The sequence below is a fragment of the Neovison vison genome, chromosome 12 (assembly GCF_020171115.1).
Source record: "Neovison vison isolate M4711 chromosome 12, ASM_NN_V1, whole genome shotgun sequence".
NCBI classification, from domain to species: domain Eukaryota; kingdom Metazoa; phylum Chordata; class Mammalia; order Carnivora; family Mustelidae; genus Neogale; species Neogale vison.
This window is the reverse complement of record NC_058102.1, coordinates 91,979,268-92,002,335: the sequence shown is the minus strand read 5'-3', so window position 1 is coordinate 92,002,335 and position 23,068 is coordinate 91,979,268.

Sequence of the window (23,068 nt, the reverse complement as noted above, 5' to 3'; positions counted from 1 at the left end):
ATTGAAAATTATATAATGATGATGATGAGGAGGAGGACTATTATGATGCATGCTACTGGCTCCCAAATTCTATGATAATAATCTTACATCTCCTCTCTTTTAATTGAAATATAGTTGACAACCAATATTACATTAGTTTCAGGTGTACAACACAATGATTCCACAAGCCTAGATGTTATGCCATGCTCACCACAAGTTAAAATGTCTGTCATTTTCACCTCATAAGCTGCAAGAGAGTTAATAATGAGTTGTGGATTAAGTTCAGTAATTGGAAAAACATAAAAGTTTGTTGATTTCTCTGCATGTTTCTGAGGTTTTGACATTATTGAATTTAGATTCCACTGAGCTTTCATTTTCTATTTAAAATCCCTCCTTAAATAGCCAGCAAAACAAAGAGGCAACCCACAGAATGGGAAAAGATATTTGCAAATGACACTACAGAAAAAGGGCTGATATCTAGGATCTATAAAGAACTCCTCAAACTCAACACACACAAAACAGATAATCATGTCAAAAAAGTGGGCAGAAGACATGAACAGACACTTCTCCAATGAAGACATACAAATGGCTAACAGACACATGAAAATATGTTCATCATCACTAGCCATCAGGGAAATTCAAATCAAAACCACACTGAGATACCACCTTACACCAGTTAGAATGGCCAAAAACCATGAGAGACCATGGACTCAGAAACAAACTGAGGGTTTGGGGGGGGGTGTGAGCCTAAGTGGTGGTTATTATGGAGAGCATGTATTGCATGGAGCAGTGGGTGTGGTGCATAAACAATGAATTTTGGAACACTGAAAAGAAATAAAAATGAAAAAAAAAAAAAAGCCCTCCTTATTCTAAGCTGCTCTGGTTTGGTGCCTTAATGGGTAAGTTATGTAAGCATTTCGTAAAGCCTTATGGAAAGCCAATACAAGTTAGCTTTGAAACTCTCCCATGTAAGTCTGGGGAATATGACATGAAGGATGCTTCCTGGTGTCTACCCTTGTACCCATGTGAAAACATACAACACATGCAAACATGGATTCTGTCTGCAAGTGGAAATGCACATATGTCTATGACACACTCAAACTCACCATGAATATACATATATTCATGATCCATGAATATACATATACAAATAATACAAGCTCAGACTCATATATTCAGACATGCCACCTGTATATCACCCTCCTAAACACAGATATACATACGGACACACACAAACACAAAACACATACACACGTATACACTTACATACACAAACACATCTTCAGACATACAATCATATACAAACACAAATACATAGGCACACACATATACACACACATAAAATTCATCACACATAGAATGGATACTTTCTAAAAATAATTCAAAAATAATTTAAATAATTTTGAAATACATAATCAAGTTAACATACTGAAATATACTTTTTTATACTTCACATTTCTCCCAGATTAATGCTTTAACTGTCATTTCAAGAACACAACCTCTTGCAGAGATATTTAGATATTACAAAGTGATAATCTCACCTCAGAAACTACGTTCAGTCATTCCAACCTCAATTCTTTGTCTAGTGGCTTCATATATACACTCCCTAGGTAATCTTATCTCTTCCATTCTTCTTTCTTTTACTAAATTTTATGATGATAATTTTCTTAATTTTATAACTTTGTAATCTAAGAATATATACCTAAATAGTACATTACTTATTCAAAAACAGAATCTACATTTCTACCCAATAACTCTACACAAGCTCCATTCTATCAGATTCTTACCTCATCTGGAAATTCTAGAATCAACTCAAATTTAATATGTTAATTACTGACTACATCATATTTTTATAGGTTAAGGAAACTGGCCTCTAAGTTCACCCGAAGGAGAGTCTTGTGAAGGGAGCTTTTACTGTCAGGTGCAAGTGAGTAAAAGAACATGTGAAAGTAGGGAAGCTCCCTACTGGGTCCCTGGGTGGCTCAGCTGGTTAAGCATCTGCCTTCAGCTCAGGTCATGATACCAGGGTCCTGAGAAGTCCTGCACTGGGCTCCCTGCTCAGGTGGAGCTTGCTTCTCCCTCTCCTCCTCTCTGTCCTGCTCTCTCTCTCTCTCTCTCTCTCTCTCAAATAAATAAAATTTAAAAAAGAAGAAGAAGAATCTGTCTCCTGCTAATGAGAAATTCTGAGCTTCCAGGCTGCTGACCCGCTTTTCAGATTTCAGACTCAAGGCTACATCAAGACTTACCTGAACAAACACCACCCTGCTTGTCTACTCTATACATTTCAGACTTGCCAGCCCCCACAACTGGATAAGCCAATCCTTAAAATAAATTCTTCCCTGTCTCACCCTCTCTTCCTGTCTGTCCTTGTACATATCATTTTGATTCTGTAGCTCTGAAAACCCTAATTAATACAATCTTCATTTTATATATAAAATTCTAGATGGACCAAACAGTTTGATATAAAAATATGAAATTGCAAAGCAATTATACAAATACACTGGTTCATATACAGTGAGTCTCAATGTGGTTTTAGTAAGTAAACAACAACAACAAAAAAATCACAAGCAAAGGATTAATGCATTTGACTAAATTCTAAAAGGAAAAATACCCTGTATATTAGTAACCATTATAAACATTATAAAAGTAGAAAAAACAAGTAAGATCCAAAATGCTTAATATCTTTTAGATATTAAGAACTACTACAAGCTACAACATACTAACATAAAAAAGTTACAACATACTAATAGAAAAAATAAACCCTAAGGGCATCAACAACAAATAGGTTCCAAAGTCTAAAGATATTTTAATACTAAAGATATGGTTAAAATGGACTGTCATGTAAGCAATTACATGAATTGTAATATTCCGGACATACACTCTCAGTTGGGTTTTAAATAAATGCCAATTTTTTGAAAAGCTATTTGGTAATATGTATTAAGGGCCATTGACACAGTAAATTTGCTTTTAGAAATATGTCCTAAGGAAATAAATGGATGTAGATGAAGACTTATGTACAATGACATTCATGGCAGAATTATTTATAATAGTACAAAACTGGAAGAAACTTGAAATAACCAACAACATGGAGAATGTTAAATAAATCATTATACTGTCAAGTAAGGGAATATTATAAAGGCATTAAAAATCATGCCTTAAGGAATATATAATGACATGGGAAATGGCACAGAACACCATGTTAACTGAATTTCCTTCTTAAAAAAAAAAAAAGATTCTGCAAGTGTCTGGATCACGACTGTGATTTATGCTAACACATTTAATTGCCCTTCACCCAAAATTCTGATTGAAATGGACAAAGAATAGAAAAGGGCATTAACTTATTTCCGTATTAAAAAATAGGGAAGAGAGCCAGAAACATAACTTTCTATAGCAGGACATAATCATCCAACCCGCAAAATGTAAGTTCTTTTCTTCGGTTTTGCTGTATTTAGTTCAGATTTCCTATTGGTATGGTGGGTGAGGTTGAAGTTACAACTTTTATGAGGTGTCATGTAAACGGGTCCCCAGAATAAAGAGTGGTGTTTCTCAAATGAGTGTCCTCTCTGGACTTATGGAAGTGGGACCTAACTGTTTCATGATCACATACCTGCGTGCGGGTTAATGTGTGATTTTTCCTCTCCTTGAATATCCTCTGTGAGTTACTGTGAAAGAAAGAAAACAACAAATAGGATGAGAGCCCGGAAAAGATGACAGGACACAAACACATTTAAATGCCTTTGCACCATGGGTACAAAGTTCCCCAAGACTCCTTTGGCTATGTAGTGATCAATCAAGGCACCTTAAATCTTCCAATGCCCTTAGCACCCCGCTGGAGTCCCATGTGTGCATCTCTATGGGTTGAACTAAACCAGCAGTAGAAACCCAGTGAGAGTGCTGTTTGGTGGAAAATGGCTTTGGATTACACTATAGTGTAGAGCTTTGGCCAAACGAAGATGAAAATGGGCTATGTCTTTTCAGGTATCAGTCCCTCTGCTTCTCTCCCCAATTCCAATCCTATATTCAGGCAGGAAAGAAAAAAAGAACCCAATGAACATCAATAAGCAAATGTGGAAAAAGAAACAGGGAGCCAGATCCTTGGTCCTAATGCGTAAGGCTTTTGAATGGGTCCTTTCTTTCTTTCTTTTTTTTTTTTTTTTAAAGGTTTTATTTATTTATTTGACAGACAGAGATCACAAGCAGGCAGAGAAGCAGGCAGAGAGAGGAGGAAGCAGGCTCCCTGCTGAGCAGAGAGCCTGATATGGGGCTTGATCCCAGGACCCTGGGATCATGACCTGAGCCGAGGGCAGAAGCTTTAACCCACTGAGCCACCCAGGTGCCCCTGAATGGGTCCTTTCAGGACGGCAGCAGCAGGCCTCAGAGCTGACTTCTCTTTCCATCTGCTTGGAAGAGACTATGTCCCAAGAACAATCTACCATATACTTATTCAATCATGCAGTATTTATGATTATTGCTCATACTAGACACTGCTAGGCACTGCATGTATATAATAATGAATAAAATAAACATAAATCTTGCTGTCCCTAGGGCCTACAGGCTAGTGTTAGAAGTAAATAGAGTAGGTGATAATAGCAGTATAATATAACTTTGGAGCCACACACAGGAACTACAGACAATATTAAGTCATTTGGATTTTATTTTAAATGCAATAGGAGGTATTGCCTTGATGGAGTTTAATCAGTGGGGCATGAAGAGATCTGCATTATGAGGATTCCTCAGGCTTCTATGTGGAGAATGGGTTACATGTGCAACAGGGAAACAATGAACAAGGAGGAATTGGTGGTAATCCAGCTGAAAGGTGCTCCTGGCTTGACTTAGAAAAGAGGCAGTCAAAATGGAGAGAAGTTGAAGCTCTGACATATGTACAAAATAAAATCACCAGGAATTGTAATAAGGTGAATGTGGGCAAGGAGAGGAAGGTTCAAAAGATGTTTTACAGGCTTCTGACTTATAGTCAAGGTATTTGGGGGGGGGGCGTTTAATGAGAAAGGGTAGTGGAGAAGTAGGATAGGGGGGAACAGCTCAACACTTCCTGGGAGCCTGTTAAAATGAGATATCTAAGTACAGATGTCCAGAAGTTCTTTGTATATAATGTCTTGAGCTCAGAAACCAGGTTGAACTTGGAGATAAAAATGTGAAGCCACTGTCGTAGGGTGTTTAAAACCATGAGACTCGATGAGGTCATCTAGGGTTTATGTTATCTCTGGATCCCTCCTAAAAATGTTAGAGGAGGGGCGCCTGGGTGGCTCAGTTGGTTAAGCGACTGCCTTTGGCTCAGGTCATGATCCTGGAGTCCCCGGATGGAGTCCCACATCGGGCTTCTGGCTCGGCAGGGAGTCTGCTTCTCCCTCTGACCCTCCCCCTTCTCATGCTCTCTCTCTCTCGCTCTCTCTCAAATAAGTAAATAAAATCCTTAAAAATAAATAAAAATAAAAACGTTAGGGGAATCAGTTGTCTCTGATTTAACAAAACCCTAAACTCTAATTCTTTGTGATGATGTAAACACGGTTGAGAGTAACAGAAGGCAATTCTCTTCATCTTTCCTTAAGCAACGTCTACTAATTCTGTTTTTCAGGTTCTCCCTATACTCCTTTATTTTATCTTCCTGATTGCTTCAGAACTGATAGAAACAGTTTCCAGTCCTCGGTTACTCTAAGGTCTCTGCCAATTTTCTTCGTACTTCCAAACATTTTTATCTTAAGTATTTTGGGATTACGTTCTCCAGCCCACAAGTGGCCACAGCTATTTGTCCTTCCTCTCATGTGATGATAATATCTATACCTATGCCCTGGATTTGCATCTCTTCGTTGTATCTCCTCAAAGACCCTCACCCAAAATCTCTCTTTTCTTTAATTCACCTTCTCTCTACTTCAGCTTTTAAACATGTTCAAGTTTTTCCTGTCCTCAAAAACAGGCAAGTTAAAAATATATTCCTTCCCAGGGGCACCTGGGTGGCTCAGTGGGTCATGCATGATTTCAGGGTCCTGGGATCGAGCCCCGCATCGGGCTCTCTGCTCAGCGGAAAGCCTGTTTCCCCCTCTCTCTCTGCCTGCCTCTCTACCTACTTGTGATCTCTCTCTGTAAAATAAATAAATAAAATCTTTAAAAATATATATATATTCCCTCCACTGACCCTGCGGCAAGTGAGCTCTTCTCCTTTGCAGCCATAATTCTCCACTCTGACACCCGTTGACCACCCCTGCCTCTTCACTAAACTGTCTGCAACCTCACTCCCAGTGCTGTCATTTCTAAGTCCAGTGGGCACATATCGTACTTGACATCTCCGAGCCAATTCATAACTCTACTTCTTTGGTTTCAATTCCATTAAAATGCTAATGACTGCCAACTTTGTTTTTCCTGCTCCATCTCTCCTGAGTTTCAGGCCCATATATTTAGAGAAAATGCACAATTTTTCCATTTGATTGGATATTTTAATTAAAATTTGAAAGGGTCATCATTGGAGCCCTGTGTGTGCACTACCATCTTGCCTGGAAGTCGACAGAGTCATTAAGAAAATTCAAAACTTATGCAAATGACATTAGACAGATAGTGGTACTGGCTTATTTTGGAAGTTTTCTATTATAGATGCTACATAAAACGATAAGCCTGTGTTTGTTAGTAAGCATGAAGCTAAATTCAGTAACAGGTTTGAAATAATACATGCCTGTGAAGTAGGTCTTGGCTACAGAGGCTGATGTTCATTTTCATTATCTTATCTTGATAGAGATATCTATGCAAAATTAAACTTTACTTGGTTTAATGGTTTGGAAGTCACTGGTTACTGTTGTTTCATGGTTAAGTGTAAATTATTTGAAGATGGTGACACCAGAGTATTATGGAATTCAGTCCTTACTCCCTACAGACTGATTGCTAGTTTCTCCTTGCAGTTGTTTGTCTTTGAAACGCATATCACACAGAATGCATGATAATTTCCTTTTATTTTGCTCATGAGATTTAAATCTATGCAGTAAACTTAAAAGGTCTGCCTTTATTCCAAAGCAACTTGAAAATGGTTTCCAAAAGCACAAGTATTCTGGCCATCACCCTTTGAAAGGAGTCCTGGTTTCCCTTCTGAAACTATGAACCTTGATGTAAAACATATATATAATTGTATTCTATCTCGCTTTCCATAACATTTGCTTTTAATAGTTCAAATTTTGATTATATTTTAGTTTTCTGTGCTTTGCTTATTCCTTTACTTTTAATTTTTAATGTATGCCCAAATTTAACCTCTATATTGTTGTATTTTAATAAGAATTTTTCTTTTTTCATAGTTTGAAATATGATTTTATAAATAGTGAATCCATCTTTTTTTTTTTTTTAATATACTATCTATGTATTTAACAGAGAGAGACACAGCGAGAGAGGACACAAGCAGGGGAGTGGGAAAAGGAGAAGCAGGCCCCCCACCGAGTAGGGAGCCCGATACGGGGCTTGATCCCAGGATCCTGAGATCATGACCTGAGCCGAAGGCAGACACTTAACAGCTGAGTTGCGCAGGTGCCCCATGAATCCATTTTTAATTAAAAATGAAATTTTAAATAATATAAATACAGAAGACCCAGATTATTTTCATACTATCAGAATCCACATTCAAACCATAAATACAATTTAAAAGGAAAAATGAAGACTAATATAAACATCAAAATCCTACTTGGAAGCAACACTGTTCAGTTTAGTTTAGTTTAGCTTATATCTAGTTTAATATATATTTAATATATATTAAAACCTTATCACTTGCTATATATTAATACCACTTGTGAATACCGAAACATTTTAATAAATTACTAAAGCCAGTTCTTATATCACTGAGTCAGAATTGTTGACAGGTGAAATCTGCCCATTAGTATTAAAACAAAATCCCACAGGTAGTTTTATTATTTTTTAAAGATTTTATTTATGTTATTTTAGAGAGAGAGAGAGAGAGCACACAAGTGGGGGTGGAAGGGCAGATGGAAAGGGAGAGAGAGAATCTCCAGCAGACTCCCCATCTAGCACAGAGCTAGATCCCATGACCCTGAGATCATGACCTGAGGGAAACCAAGAGACAGATGCTAAACCAACTGAGTCATGCAGGCACTCCCCTGTAAGTAGTTTTAATGTGCAGTACTTTTAAGACATGCAAAACTTGACTTGAATAACAAAAAATTTAAGTTTTAAGTATTAAAATTGGGGTTTAGGGCACAGCTGCCATTTAATAAATGGTAATACTATTATTATTGGCATTGCTGGCCTCTACCTCTACCTCCTCATCATCACCATCATATCATGTTTAACTTGCAAAGTGAAAAATAAAATCAAACATCAGCTGCGCCAAGGATACAGTCCATGAATTTACTATAAAAATCAGACTTCTATGTGGACTTAGTTATATATATGAAAATAATAGTAAACCACAACAGAGAAAAGATCTAGGATAAACATAGGTTTATCCATTAGGATATCCATTAGGATCCATTAAACATCCATTAGGTCCACACTTGGGTCTTCTCTTGATTATTCTCAATGTGTGCATTATAAGATCTGGTAGCATCAGACTTTTAGTTCTCTCTTGAGTAGTTTTTGAATCTTATCTGTGCTCACTGCAGTATAAGATCTCAAAGCTACACGCTTGTTATTTTTGATTAGTGAATGTAATGACATAAGCAATGATCTATTATTGTCAGTTTAGACCCAGGTTTCATTTAGGGGTGGGGTGGATATTAAAGCATTCATATTTGAGGATGTGAAGTCAAAAAATACATAATGATTGAGCAAAACAAACAAATCTCTACTTAGGGAATTCTATTATACCTAGGAGGAAAACAATTCTTTCCCTCCTTAATCTATCATGTACACAGACGACAATGAAGATCCAATTCACACACCTCTCCTGGGTAAACATTAAAAATCTGGGAAAGGAATGGTGTCATAGCAGTCTCTGACCAAAATGCAACTTTATTTCTAGGAATAAATATTTATTTTTATGTGCAGGAGCATAATGGTGAAATCTTCAAAACCTATGAACTAAAGAGTTCGTCTCAATTTTGAATACTACGTTTTTTGAGAAACACATTAGCGTCCTCCAGCTTTACCAGTAGTTATTGCTGCGGGATCAACACCAAACAACTTATGAGAGATATCAAGACATGAATTAAGACCAGGATATCACCTATGAGTTACTATAAAATCTCTTTAACGTGGAATTGGAGTCTGATGGCACATGAAGATTTGAATTGGAAAATCAGGAGATTTTCACTAAAAGTCAGTATAATTAAGTAAAACAACTATTTAAAAGACATTTTCTGCTCTCATTCCTAAAGTACTAAGAAAAATAATATGGTCCCTATCATAGTGTTTCTATGCTGTAAAATTATTAATAAAAATGCATCACTAAGTATTTAACTGGAATTAAATGTATCAGTATGACAATATGGTTTCAAATTCTGGCTTCTTATCAATTTACTGTATTTTCTTTATTCAAGTGAGATAAATTCAGGAGCCTGGTGTTCCTTGGTTGCAAAAAGTTATAAAAAAGTACAGGTTTGAATTCCAAATTCCATTTTCTTCTACAAAAGTGTCAAAAAGGCTACATTTGTGCCCCCCACTGCTAACAACCTAAAAAGTTGTCAGACTACATGGAACAACTGTTCTCAAAATTGGGTATCACAAAGTGGGGGACTGGTGTTATCCCAAAGAAGAAAAACAGATGAGGCAAAGCTCTCTGATTGCTCCTACCTTTATTCTGGTATTTTTAGAATGATGTGTGGAGAACAGTAATCAAAATATCCAATGATCCTACAGAATTGAGGAGAGAGTGAGAATATCTTTTTTTGTTATATAATATAGTAAATTACTGTTTTATAACTTTAAATGACATGGGTCAAAGCCTATTATTAGAAAATCACCTGGAGGCCTCTACTGAATACAAAATGGAATTTAGAAAGTGGGAGAACCTGAATTTAATGTTTTCTGACATCATGATTCCAACAAGGATTTCTATTATTCCATTTATCTCCCTACTGCCGATCAATTCTGAGAGGTTCTTGACAGAAAGTTTTAAGGTCACCAGACTGCAGGATCAATGTTTATGGCTTATTATGTCCTCAAAATATAAAGCAGGTAAATAATTGTATTAGAATAAAAAAGTATTTATTTAAAAGTAAGAATTAAATACCAATAATGAATAAGATGACTTGTTAAAATGTTAGGGTCTTTGGAACTCGCTTTCATTTTGTTTTAATTGATATGTACACTTTAGTAAATAAGTCTTTTACCCCTCTTTGCTGGTTATTTATAAAAACAAATTAAACAGTGCTGAAGATATCAATATGAGCCTAGATTTAATTCATATCCCTTGGTCATTATAAATGTAGGATTACCTGTTGAGAGTTTCCCAGAACCCTAAAGTCTTCCTGCAACAGTGGGATTGCCAGCAACTACAACATGCCCCCCTTTGGATGGCTGACTGTAACAATAAAGAAGAAAGTGGAAATAATTATCCTTCCTCCCTTGCCACACACAGGTGAACCCACACATATACACACACAGAGGCATACTTAGATTAACTATCAGAAGCTTGATTTAGTGAGAAATTATCAAACTTCTGGATAAGTAAGGAGTAATTAACTTGAGAAGCCTACTCCTATTAATTGCCAGGCACTGTTGGAAGCCAGGAGAAATCTGTATCAGTGAATTTATTACAGCATTTTCCCCTAATTGTGTGATCTACTTTAATCGCACTCATGAGTCTGGACACGGGCAAGGAGGGAAAAAAAGGGGGGGGGCCTCATCGATGTTTTGGCATTTTTGTCTGTCAATATGGTCTGATCACAGTGGGTAAAGAAAGTAATATATATCTGTGAGAGACTGCTGTCAGCTATGTAGCGAAGAAGAGAGGGAGTGAAGGCTAGAGGGTCTGACAGATTTTAAAATTTTGAGGAGAGGAATGCAGTGGGCTGCTCAGTGAGGCGGAGCGACAGAGGCACTAGAAGGAAGTTGCCAGCAGCGAGTGGCACGCCTCAGTTAGTGATTCTGGAGATGAAACCAGTGTTGGGATTTGCCTGTGGGTGTAAATGATTTAGGTGGGTAGACTGATTAATTCCTCAGTGGATTCTGAGTGCATACCACTGCATGAGGTGTAGGCATGGAGAAGCACCATGAGTGGGACAAATACTTGAGTTAAGAGGAGAGAGAGAGAACACTGAGGAAGGCTAGGCTGACAGTGAGAGAAAACCAGGACTGTAAGCCTCTAAGAAACAGGGTTTTCACCAGAAGGGGAGGAGAGTGCACAAGGCATGTGGATTGAGATCACGATTCTAGCTCATGACCTACACATATGTGGGTCTGTGAACACGAGCACACTGTGTTTGAGAAAGGGATGGGGGAAGGCAGCCTCTACACTTCAAGAGAGAACGTGGAGGGACGTTCCTAGAAAATGATTATGGTTTCTCAGGCACGTCCACTTGTTCCTCACTCATGTTCCCGCAGAGAAGGACATTCTTTAAAATAAGAGTTCTGGCCTCTGCCTCCATGTTTTTCACTCTGAGCAGCAGACCAACTTCAGTGAGTAGTGAGCTTGGGGAACGAGCTGAGCCGGTGTGGCTCAGGCAGCCCCTCCAGATCTCTTGTTCTGGGGATCTTCTTTGTTCCTCTGGACAGTTAGTGTCATGGGACAGGCTCATGGAGAGAGGCATGCAGCTGTCCAGTCTGATGCCTGGCTAGGGAGTGCAACCTAATTCTGGGATAAAACATTAACACGCTCACTTGTCTGAAGATCTCAGCCCCGTATTCTCTACACTTGCTCTTATTAACAATAAAGCTAATATTTGGATCTCCTGCTATGTTACTTATATGTTTATCAATCAATTGTTCATGAATTTGGGTATGAGGAGACTATCATTTTTTACTGTTCTCAAATCCAAGAAGGGCAAGGGTTAAGGGAAAAGAAGCAAACAAACAAAACCTAAAGACGAATAAACCAACAAGCCCCTATGAAGAAAGAGAGAAGAGTGAATTTGGGTTCAGGAAAATGCAAACCAGAGTATTACTGGGTTGAGCTGAAGGAAGATGAAGGCACCTGAAGGACAGAACATTTCACGTCCCAGAAGAGAGAGGCCTCCTGGGCCTTACAGGATTCAGTGGAGACCGGGAAAGAGCGGACGGCAATTTGACTGAGGAGGCAGGCCGTCCTTCTCGCTTGGGTCCGCGGCGACGGCGACGAGGGCAGTGGCCTGTGCGTGCTCTCGTGAGAGCGGCAAGACCGGGAAACAACAGGAATCACATTGTTCTGCGTAAGGCAGAGAGCCAAGGGAATGTGACCCCAGCCCCTGAAGGTTTGGTAACTTAATATCCTGTGTCTGGTCAATGTTTGGAGTTAGTCAGTATTCCTTAGGGACCAAGATGGCATCTCTAGGATAAAGTTCAAACCCTTTCAAATAGCCTATAAATTCCTCTATATTTTGGTTTCCATTTTTCGCCTCCCTCTCTGCTACCCAGCCACAGACTCTAACCCAACCAATTGTGTTGTCCTTTATAAGAACCCATATAGAAAATAAGTTACACCAGCCAGAAACTGTCCCATTAATAACTATACAGAGGACCTGCAGGTCAGCCCATTCATTATATATATGCTACTTCTCTGGCACTGAATTTTGACAGACCTCAATTTGGGGTATTGGAAGGAAGGAGGAATTGTTTTTGAAGGTTTCCCAGCAAATGCTAAGATTCCACACATCTATTTTCTTGCTTTTACTATTACTTTTATCTAGAAACTAGCTATTTTCCTTCTCAGTCAGATCCTTGTCATTTATTTATCCAACAATTATTAAGCATCTATTACGAGCCAACCCTCCTAAAAGATGCTAACCATGCAACAGCAAATAAGCTTCTCCTTCACTGCAAACACGTACCTGAGAAGTACCTGGGTGCTTTAAAAACACACATTCCTGAGCTCTATCCTGGGTTCATGCAATCAAAATGTCCTGGAATAAAGCTGGAAACATTGTACTTCAGTTTTCTAGATGATTCTTATTACCTCAAAGTATAATAATCCCTGAGCCAATGTGAAAGTCAAACTGACCATAAAATTCAGGGACAGGGATCAAGGTAAGAACGGTTTCATTCACCAAGGGAGCGTATCTTGTTCGATCCAGATGAAATGAGTTCTAAAACGAGGTATCAAGGATGAGTAGGCTTTAACAAGATGAAGAGGGAGAGAGAAGAGAGAAAATGTCCTAAGTAAAATTAAATGGATATGCAAAGTCTTAGGAGAAAAAAGCATGGCCATCTAGTAGAGGATCTGAAAATAGTCTGATGCAGACAAAAAAGACTGTGGGCTATGGGGGAAGAGCAGAGCAAGAATAGCAAGAGATAAAAATGAAACAACAAGGAGTAGGTAGCCTTCAGAAAGCATCTTAAAGACTTTGTATTTCAACCTAGGGGGGAAAAGGAAGACATAGAAGTGTTTTAATAGGGAGAGGTTATGAACTTCCATTTTAGAAAGATCACTGAAGATGACTAGACCCAAAGTTATTTATCCAGGCAGATCAATGTTGAAGGGATGTAGGCTAGAGGTTCTCCAAGTGTGGCATGTGCTCCCCAGGGGATAAAGAAGGTGGATGCCACTTGCACAGAATGAGTACTGGAACTATTTTTAACTTATCCTCGTGTACTTTCTGTTTTGTGTTTCCTAAGTTTCGAAAATAGAATAATATAACATTAACTGCATGATTTAGAAACAAAATAAATATCCCACATTTGGAGGAAAAAAATGTTCCAGATATGTGTGTCTACAGGGTATCATCGGGAAATGAAGCTAAGAGTGGCTGGAAGAAAATGGTGACACTCATTTACCTTTGTTTTGTGGTATTTTAATGTACCCGGTATTAAAAGTTTCAAATGCCTTTAAGAAAGTCAAGGAAGTTTAGGGATTTGTTCTAGCTAATTACTAAGGAGCCCTGCTATGCTCTGAATGATGATTAATTGGAGTCTTATTGGAATAGAGTAACAACACATCACCATTCCCACCAACTCAGCACTTTCCTTGAATGTAATGAAACTAAACTTTCATATAAAATGACAGGTGTCAATTATTTCCAAGTGTGTATGTGAAAACGGGGACCAAAAGCATTATACCTAGTTACTTATAAAAACATATAGTGAACAACAATAAAATTGCAATGAGAGCCTATGAATGTATTTGTTTATATAATATACACACACATATTAAAATAACTTCTTAACCTTCCTATTTTTCTTCACTTCAATTAATAGAGATTATACATCTAAAATATGAGAAAATTATTTACTCCAAACCAACACATTGTAGAGTTGTAGATCATCTTTCCAATTTTCTCTACCTGCCCACAGCATGATTTCTTTTAAGCTATAAGCTGTGCTAATTTGCATGCTGAATTAAATCACTTTATCACTTTGACTTTCTGTCTATAGGAGCATAGCTGGAGAGGACTGAAAAAAGTGGACAGTGCAGCCAGGAGCTGGAGGCATGTCCTACCACTTGCACTGACTTATGATAGTCTCTAGTGAATCGTGAAATTATAGAATGTTAGAGCCAGGAAGAACCTCAGAGATCATCTGGGCCAACTTTTTCCTTTCCAGGAAAATTACCTGCATTCTGATGCAGTCACTGATAAGTGACTTGTTCAGGCTCATATAATCTCCAGAATCTAATATTTTCTCTTCTTTTTCTTTCTTTTTTTTGTCTTCACAGACCTTTTGTTTTCCGTTATGATCTACGTTTTGAGCAACTCAATAAGTAAATTTTATATCAACTGTTCATTTCTTTGATAAATGTGTTGATATCCTATGAAGAACAATGTATCTTGGAGGTGATTGTGATATACAATGCACCATATTGTCACTAGATAGCTTGCATTTTAGTAGGAGAGGCTGATACAAACAAATAACTATTCAAAAGCATATATAAAATGCGCTATAAGAAATTTATATTTAGAGACTACCGTCCTAAGTTTGGGTTTGGAAAAAATCAGAGAGGGAATCTTCGGAAAGGTGACACTTGAGTGAGTCTCTAGAATCTGGTAATATATGAGAATTATGTATTTGGTCTTCATCCCTATTTCCTGAGATATAAGCTTCTAGAACCCTTGGGATTTCTTGAGTGCTAGGGATGATATAAGCATCTTTTTTTTACAGTATTTGGCCTTAATCCCTGGTTCCTAACAAAGAGCTTCCAAGACCTAGCAATCTCTGGTGTAATAAGAGCATCCTTTCGTATGTTAATGAGATGACTGGTGGATGGAGGCCCTAGGTAGCTTCATGATGGGAGCTGGTCACCAGAAGACCCAGGCATGATTAGAAGGTTGGAACTTTCAGTACTCTTCCCTGACCTCTCCAAAGAGGAGAAGGGCTGGAGACTGACTTAATCAACAATGGCCGAAGATTTAATCAAGTGTGCCTACTCATCCACATACTGGGAGAGTGGTATATCTCAACTCCTCTCAGGACCCTGCTGTACCTTGCCCTATGTACTTCTTCATCTGGCTGTTCATTTGTACAGAGTATCTATTAGAAACTAGAAAATATAAGCAAAGGGTTTCCCTGAGTTCTGTGAGCTGTTAAAGCAAATTATCAATACCAAGGAGGAGATTTTGGGAACCCTCAATTTAGAGCTGGTTGGTCAGAAGTACAGGTAACAACCTGAGACCTTGGACTGGCATCTGAAGAGGAAGCAATTCTGTAGGACTGAGCCCACAGTCAGATCTCGGCTAACTCTGGATAGTTCCTGGCAAAACTGACTTTGATTTTAGAACACCCAATTGGTGTCTGCAGAGAACTGGAGAATTGCTTGATGCAGAAAACCTACATATTTAGTGTCAGAAGAGTTGGTAAGAGGGCACCTGGGCGGCTCAGTCAGTTGAGCCTCAGGCTCTTGATTTTGGCTCAGGTCATGATCTCAGGGTGTGACACTGAGCTCCCTACTCAGCCGGGAGTCTGCTGGAGATTCTCCCTCTCCCGCCACTTGAGCATGCGTGCGTGCACATGTGCCTGTGCTCTCACTCTCTCTCTCTCTCTCTCAAGTAAATATTTTTTTAAGTGCTTATAATAAAAACAGATCCTAGTCTCAAGGAATGGGAAGGATGTCAACTGGCATGCCAAGAGGGAAAAATAGATTTATGAATAAAGATGAAGAAATGAAGAACGAGACGGCGTGTTTGAGGAATCACTGGAACATTTTCTGAACCATATGGAGTAATCAAATGTTAGCCTGGAAAGAGAGATTAGGGTACACTTTGGGTAAGCCTGACTGTATCAGGATGAGGGAAAAATGTTGCATGAATAATCATCATATATGAAAGTGAGACTGAGTCTTAATTTCAAAGTAGTGAAATTTGAAACCGGGATGCCAGTTGGCAGACTATGGAAAAGTCAAAATACGAGAAGAAAAAAAAAAAAAAAAAGGCATCCAGTTCAGGATGGTGGCAGGAGAGGGCAAATGAGACACAGAAAAGAGTATCTGTAGTTGACAAATACTGAGGTATTATTCCATGTTAAGCCGGGAAGTGGAAAGGATACTCAGTATTACTGCCAGGCTTTGATCTGGAGACTAGAGAAAGAGGAGTGGATTTCACAAAGGAGGAGGTCAAAAGTGTAAGACAAAGATGACTGAATTAGCTCAGAGAGGTTGAGTTTAAGAAGTAAATGAGAAATTCATGTGTCTTAATAATACCTTATATGTTAATTAAAAAATTTAAAAAAGAAAAGAAAAGAAATCATTGTGTTTTGAAAGGCTGTACTTGGAATTACAGATATAATTTGGAGTCATCTGTAGAGAGGTGTTGCCTAAAGGTATGAAAGAAGGGGAAGATGGTGTGTTCAACCAGTGGATGCATTTAAACCTGGTGGATAGAAGAAAGGAGAGAACAACAAGGAATATCAAGACAGAAAATATCCTGAAAGAGACCAGTCTTCATAGTCACAAGATATGGATTAATTAAAGGATGTCGGTGATGTAAAAGTTTTTGTTGACTTCCAATAAGCATTTCATTTCTTTGACTGAGGCAGAATTTATATATATATATATATATATATATATATATATATATATATATATTATTCAAATTACACACACACACACACACACACACATATATATATATATATATTTTTTTTTTTTTAAGATTTTATTTATTTGACAGAGAGAGATCACGAGTAGGCAGAGGCAGGCGGGGGGCGGGGTGGTGAGGAGGGAGGGAAGCAAGCTCCCTTCTGAGCAGAGAGCCCGATGCGGGGCTTGATCCCAGGACCCTGAGATCATGACCTGAGCCGAAGGCAGAGGCTTAATCCACTGAGCCACCCAGGCGCCCCAGAATTTATACATATTTTTATCCACTGTGTCACAAATAGCTTTCTGTGTCACATTTAACCACAAAGGATCAGGAAAAAGGTTTAGAATTTTGTTAATATTACACCACTGAAGCTAACTTCAAACTACCCCTTTAAGGTATATCTGTATTTAATAAACATTCTATATACATGGGGTGGGAGAGAAGAACAGGGAGAGAGACAGAGAGAGGAAGAGAGCTAGACAGACAGACAGGGTGCGCACACACTCAATAACGACAGAGAGCCAGATATTCTTATCCGAGAAGCAATGTAAGGCCAGGACCTTTCTTTTGCATCCCTTAATCAAACGGTGCAGGTGACACCAATTTTACTCTTAATCTGCAAATTCCTTCACAATTTGTACAACTGCATGTTATAAATTCAAGTACTCTTGAATCCCACATTCAAATGGATATCATAAATGCATTTTCTATAATGGTCATGATAAATGACCTTTCTATATCAGCAAAGCAGGCAAGGATTTCCAGGAAGTGACTTATTTTGGTAGCACTGTCAGTACTGTATCTAATGCTGCCAATGTATAATATATTCATTTTTTTCCTTTGCTAATTACTCACTGAGGGTCTTTACGAAGAAGAAATATTTTTCCCTTCTAAACATAAGTACATATCCAAATAGCATAATATATGTCATAGGTAACAAATGAGTTAATGATGGTAATACTAAATATTATTATCATTGTTTACAATGCAATCACAGTGTTGTCATTTTTATTATAAAAATTACCATTATGAACATAATCGTTCTTATAAGCCACTAATATATATTTATTTTAGCAGTGTTGCAGTTTTATTGGCAGATGTAAATCCTTTTCACCTAGTTGCCCTGAATATGCAGACATCTGATAGACAAACAAGTGATTCATAATAAAGGGGCCTTGCCTGTTGTTATTAAATAATTTCCATCTGTATCAAGAAGGTATATAAAAGGACTGAATATTACATTCTAATTTCATTAGCAATACAACCTAGTGACCCAATCTGATTTATATATAAAAGTCTATTCATAACTATTCATGCCATGAAGATTTAGATCATCTTGATTGCTACTTACATTCCCTATTGGTCACTTAGCAATATTCTGTATTAGGATCAGGTAGACCTTCCAGTATTGATTTATTGGATACTGTGAAATGTATTCAATTTTCTTGAGGGAATAATCTTTCAGTGGACATATAGAGTAATTTGCATACTTTATTGACCTGTTCTTGGACTTTGTTGCACGGGTAGGAAACAGTATACTATCAAACAGTATAGGGGTAATATAAACTAATGATGCTAGCATATTAATGTTTATGGAGACCATTATTATAGGATCTTGCATTGCTAGTATAGGTTTATTTATTTTCAAGTTCTTATTTAAATTTGAGTTAGTTAACAATATATGCTAAAATTGGTTTAAGGTATAGAATTTAATGATTTAGCATAAATTTATTGAGAATGTCTTTTTCACATCCACTTTTTAAAAATGAAAACTCTAAAGAAATGTTATCTTGGCAGCACCTGGGTGGCTTAGTTGGTTAAGCATCTGCCTTGGGCTCAGGTCATGATCCTGGGGTCCTGGGATCAAGCCCTGGATTGGGGTCCTTGCTCAGTGGGGAGCCTGCTTCTCCCTCTGCTTCTGACCCCAACTCGTGCTTTCTCTCTCCTGTGCCCTTTCTCTCTCAAATAAATAAATAAAACCTTAAAAAAATGTTATCTTGTGTCTCATGATGGAATAAATTGTGCACCTCCTTATGCAACCAGTTCATTTTTTATTTGTGGTCATTTTAGAATGTGCATTTTTTTTTTTAAATCAAAGCAGAGTATGTGGTAATGAAGTAGGAGGCAGGAAAAATCAAAGATAACATGATGGGAATTTCAGTTTGTTTTTCCCAAGGGTAGTAATTTGAAACATTTAAAATGTAAAAACTGTATTATGAAAGAGAAAACAAATTTTCTAGGAATCTTGAAGAGAAACATGAGACTTGAAATAATTTTTTCTTGCTTCTGCCTCTTTCAGTGAAATTGTACAATCACTCTTCAATACAAAATAAGAAACAGTGATGAAGCTGTTCTGTTTTCTTTTACTTGACTTAAAAAAAAAATCCCAGAAGTTCAATCTGTGAAAAATTCATACAGCATGGATCATACAGCATTGATTTTGACTCCTAAATCATAACCCTAGCTTCATCTTATAATTTCTCTTTCTTTTTCCCTTTCTTCTGATTCTCACTTCCATTTTTACCTTCTAATAACATACATCTTCTAACTCATTTCAAATACATATTTTATTTAATTATTTTTTAAATGTTTTATTTATTCACTTTATTTCAGAGAGAGGGCATATGTGTGAGCAGGGGGGAGGGGGAGGGGAGGGAGAGACTCCTCACCGCCAAACATCAAGTCTGACATAGGGCTCGATCCCAGGACCCTGAGATCATAACCTGAGCTGAAACCAAATTCAAACGCTCAACCGACTGAGGCACCCAGGCACCCCAAATACATAATTTAAAAGATGAGATGTAAAGAAGAAAACAAAATATTTAGTTTCGTTCATTGGGAAGGTATAGCCAAAAAAATACCATACAAAATCAGAAAGAGTTAAAGGACTGGTCCTAACCATTTTAGCTGACGTTCGCGATGTATAAGAACATGAGATGATGCTTTCCTTACTAACACAATTACCGTCGCTCCCGATCGTAATGCCATGCTCTGGGGGACTGCAGCTTACATGGGTGTTGGCGAAAAGAACGCACTTACCCTTTCACCTTCACATTGTTAAACTCAATAAAATGAAATTAAAGTTGGGGGAGGCTAACAGGATTATTGTAGTGTCATCACTTCTTGCAGCCCGTCTTCTATAGATTCGACCTTTGCTACACTTCATTATTCCAAAATTGATAGATCGTGTTCATAGAACAAAATGATTTTGAAGATCTGAGGGCTACACTGTTGTTTAAACCAACAACTGCCTGTGTCGACCTTTCAAAATGTTTTCTTCGTTTTGTGTTCATGTCCTTTCAAATTTTGCCCCTGGTATGCACCTCTAGTCTCTGCAGTAGGAAAAGTAAACCCCCTAGAATTAAACGGAATGAATTCTATGCTTTTAACCTACTTTATATAGGAATTTAACAGTGAGATTTTAGAATCCCACTGGAAAAAAGTCCTGTAATGATAATGATGGAGGTTATTAATGCAACTCACTCTAAGTGGGTATAAAAACAACACCACACCAAAAGAAGCAAATTAATATTTTATCTTTCTTATTTCTTAAGTTCTATGAAAAAAAACACTTTATAAGGAAATGATTTATACATTCTATAAAACCCTAACCTATTTACCATACAGGGAAAAGGTAACTACTGATAGTCAAATAAATTTGGGTTTTCATTCAGATTTCCTGAGTGTATAAGGAGTAAGGTCTCAGTATCATTATAATTAACACTGGATTTTTCAGGGAAATTTATGAAACTAAAAAAAAAAAAAAAAACCTACAGCAGAGTTAACTAGTTTTTATTAATATTTTATTATTAAAGAGATGGTAATCAAATCAGCTTACCTTGTGTCACCTATAAAAATAAACATTTGCTTGAACTGTGGAATATTTTGTCCCATGGTTTGGGTATGCCAGTATTGTACATTTTCAAAGCTAACTAGCTGTCAAAATGCTGGCATCTGTATTTAGCTATGTCCATTCTTCTTGCCCTCGGAGTCAGGCTGATTTGCTCTGTCTACTCTTATGGTTGGTTTATATAAAATAACACAAAAATACCCTTTCTGGAGTCATTCAAGTCTTTTCCCTCCCTCTTTGATGAGTTGTATTCAACTTCCTCACAGACATTCTCAGAAGCCTGTTTCTTAATTGCTAGCTTCTAAACCTGGTATACTTCACATTTGGCTATTTCCAGTTCTGGCAACCTCCCCCTACCTTCCTGGTTATTGGCAGCCTTGAAATAAATTTGGCATCGCTCATCATTTTATTTTTCAACTCCAACTACTGTCTTAGTATAATTCTGTGCTCAGGAAGTTCACTCTTGGTCATATCTATCTCCATTTCCTCTCTCTGGCACTAGCTCGCTGGTCTGGACCCCACCATAAAACACTGGGTAGAGGAAAATATACTAGCAGGCAGAACCTCACTCCCAGATAAAAGTGAAAAAGCAAACCAACCTCGGCAGTGACATGTGCAGTTCAATAGTGTCCTCACTTACAGGAAGAATAAGATTTTCCAATAATGTACCTTTTCCTCCAGATGCCAAACATGCTCCAATTCAGTAATCTGGGGATAAAAGGTGGCTGTTTTTCAACTGATGTTTGTTCCATGTATATGTTACAGGGATGAAATCCCTTATCTTGAATAAAAATTATTCCATCTTCCTTCCTAATCCCTATCCCCTCACCCCACCATGCTATTGTGTTAAAAACAAAAACAAAAACAAGAAACAACACAACTCAATGTAAAGGTAAAGTATTCTTACAACTCAAAGATGCTACTCACAGAAACTCAAAGTGACCCCAGGCAGTAAACTTTTACAGAACCCAGCTCCAGTACAACTTGGTTGAAGATATTTAGAAAATGTAGGAGCAGTCAATATAGCTCTTTCAAAATTTGGAAACACAGGGAAAAGTCATAAAGTCTTAGAAGAAATCCTGGGACTCAGAAGATGAGAATCACTTAAGGAAACTACAAATGTACCCATTTGAACTAAATTTTCCTTAAAAAAAAAAAAGAATATTAGACTTGTGCTTTCAACAAAAATCAAGACATTAGACAAATTAAGCTAAATTATATATCAGAAGTATGAAATATTTTGAGGGCAGAAACATATCAAGCAGAGCAAAATAATGATGTATGGATTAAAAATTGCAATGACAGCATTAGGTAGAAGTTTGGCATAGAAAATCAAATTACAGTCATAAAAAGTATAACAGAAAAATAGTCTAAGAACTTAGAGAAATAAAGTAATATTCATAATGAGAGAAAAGATGACTGCCTTGGAGAACAGACTAGGAAGAAACACTAACATAACACAATTTAAAAAAAAAAAGAAAGAAAGAAACACACAGTAAAAGAGATTATACAGAAAAAAAAACCAGAGAAGCCATGATAATTAATTAATATAAGAATGCATTACTGATGGAAAAAAATGTCTGTAGAATGAAAATGTACAAAAACAAAACCAAAAAATCTCAGAGTAGTTTTCAAACTCTACAGATAAGGAGAAAAGATTCCATGATAATTCAAGGAATTATAAGTAATATCATATAAAAATAAGAAAAGTTGGATTTGCCTTCAAATTCTCCCATGCAATCTTGAATGGTATACAGTAACATAAGAAATAGCACCCGGAGGATAGTGAAGGCCAACACTCTGACACAGAATTCCATATTCATAGTACCTATCATTTGCATGGGAAACCAACAAAATGGGATACACAGATGAAGAATACTTAACACCCAAAATGCTCTTCTTGAAAAATCTACTTGAAACTTTAGGCCAAAAGTAAATTCCAAACTACAATATCAAGCATATGAGGAATTTGTGCCTAGAAATGAGTGTCACTGAAAACAAAAGACAACGAAACTTTATAAATGTACACAGCAAAAGCTTCAAGGAATTCCTGATTCTCCTATAATTTGTGTCATACTCCACTTTTCCCACCTTTTGAACCTGTGATACCAGACTTTGACAAAATATATCTGAATAACAGAGATAGGTTTTAAAC